The 2,279-nt window shown below is 52.8% G+C and overlaps 1 pseudogene; it reads left to right on the top strand.

Annotated features, from left to right (window-relative positions):
• Positions 1-1,245: 1,245 nt before the first annotated feature.
• LOC147613614 (germin-like protein 8-2 pseudogene) lies at positions 1,246-1,947 on the top strand (annotated as a pseudogene).
• The last annotated feature ends 332 nt before the right edge of the window (positions 1,948-2,279 follow it).

The raw sequence follows: 2,279 nt of genomic DNA, 5'->3' as shown, positions 1-2,279 counted from the left end.
CGAAGGCGAGGGGGGTAGAGAGGCGGGGGAAGAGAAGTCGGGGGAAGGAAGCAAGCGGGGGGGGAATGGCGGGAGAGGCAGCGTGGAAGGAGGCGGAGGAGGATAAGGCGGGGGAGGTAACGAGGAAGGAGGCGGGGGAGCGATGGCGGGGGAGGATGCGAGGCAGAAGGCGGGGGAGAAAAGGCGAGGAAGGGCGCAATGAAGGAAGCAGGGGGAGAGGACGGAGGAGAATGCAGGGGACTGGCGGGGGGGAGAGGGGGGCGCGACGGCGAGAAGCAGCGGGGGGCTGGAGAGGCGGAGCTCGCAGGCGAAGTCGTTGTCCCAAATATTGATATATATGCTATGAGTAGTGCCACACTTGTACCCCCGATTTCATTGCACAATACTCATGATAATAAACATTTTTCATTAGACACATGAATGTCGGAGGGCACTCGTCACATCACTAAGAGCCCAAATCATGATATGGAAGTTCTCCCTCTTAGATGACACTCCTTGACTTCGAAGGGGAGTTTTTTTTTTTGGATATTCTCAGAATCTAGTAGTGTGTCTAGTGGTGCTAACACTCTAGGTATGGAGTCCCTCTTATTAAGAGATCATAAGATACGGCTATAAAGGAATTGTAAATGGTGAAAGTATTATCATAGTACAGTCATTCTTGTTTGGTGCAACTCCTCTCTTGTGTGTGCTCTCTCTCTCTCTCTCCCCCAATGAAAAAAGATTCATGAAGGAAGTTACAATATTCACACCCGTGTGGCCCCCAAGCATTATTAGTTTCGCAATGCCGGGCTTATAATTGGAAGGCCGCAGTACTTCCAAGGTTCAAATTCGCATCAGTCCGACGTGGAGGAGGATACAAGACACCAATGAATGTGAAGGTGTCCATTCGGAACAGTGAACGATATGCGGCTTCAAAGCTCACAAGGTTCTCGGCGAATGTCGGTTTGACATGGGCGGCACTTGGAGACTACGTCAATCGATGGGACGTCCTCCCTTCCGGCACCTCAGGACTCGTTGGCCGGGAACGACTGGGTCGAAGCGGCACGATGCACATGGACTCTTTCTTGAGCGATATGACTGGTTCCTTCTTGGAGCGGATATTAGGACTCGTTCCTTCGAGTGGATGTCATGCAGAGCATAAATACCAGCTTATGAGGAGAGGCCTATACTCATCATCTCAGCCGCGCTCAAATCTTTCCACGCTCCTCATCGCATCGCATTCCCCACAACAATATTCCTCAAACCATGGCAGCAGCAGCAGCAGCAGCAGCCAGCAGCTTGCTTCTTCTGGGCGCAGTGATGCTGTTGGCCTCCTCTACGCTCATACTAGAAGTGAGGGCCGCGGATGCAGACCCTCTGCAGGACTTCTGTGTGGCCGATAACACCAGCATGATCACCCTCAACGGGTTCGCCTGCAAGCCAACCGACGAGGTGCAGGACGCGGACTTCAAGTTCACGATGCTTGAGCATCCCGGCCAACCTATGAAAGGGCTGGGCGTGTCCGTCAACCTGGCCAGTGCGGCCAATTTCTTTGCCCTCAACACGCAGGGCCTGTCCATCGCCCGCATCGACTTTGACCCCAAGGGATTAAACCCGCCCCACGTGCATCCCCGTGCCACCGAGGTGCTCTTCCTGGCCGAGGGCACGCTCAAGGTGGGCTTCGTCACCGCCACGCCCAACAATACCCTCTTCGAGCAGACCCTCTCCCCCGGCGATCTCTTTGTCTTCCCTCGCGGCCTCGTGCACTTCCAGCTCAACCCCGACAAGCACCACTCCGCCCTCGCCATCTCCGCCCTCAATAGCCAGAACCCGGGCACCTCGCAGCTCGCCGCCGCTCTCTTCGACGCATACCCACCCCTGCCCGAGGAGGTGCTAGAGACAGCCTTCGGCATTGACAAGGGTGAGGTGGAAAGCCTCATGGCCAGCGTCCGCAAAACCCTCTCTTAGTTTTATTAGACTGCCTCTCTCCTCATCGTGTACAAACTACAAGTGGCATATGAATTCCTTTTGAATAAAGACATTGTTTTTTAAACTTCAATCTTTCCGATTGTGTAACCAGGTTTGAAATGAAGCCTATCCCATTTTCAGAGTATGATCTAACTTGCCAATTGAGATTATTATCTTCCTAACCTAATGTGTAAAGCGTAGACTTTACCCCGTGCATGCACACTCTCGTCACTCCATCGCGTGAACAAACTACAAGTGGCACGAATTCTTCATAAGTGGCATGAATTCCTTTTGAATAATGACATTGCTATTTTTTGCCCTTTGTGTAACTA

Source organism: Cibotium barometz, chromosome 43 (genome assembly GCF_041138505.1).
Source record: "Cibotium barometz isolate CiBa-2024 chromosome 43, ASM4113850v1, whole genome shotgun sequence".
In the NCBI taxonomy this organism is placed as follows: domain Eukaryota; kingdom Viridiplantae; phylum Streptophyta; class Polypodiopsida; order Cyatheales; family Cibotiaceae; genus Cibotium; species Cibotium barometz.
This window is presented reverse-complemented; position numbering and strand designations above follow the sequence as displayed.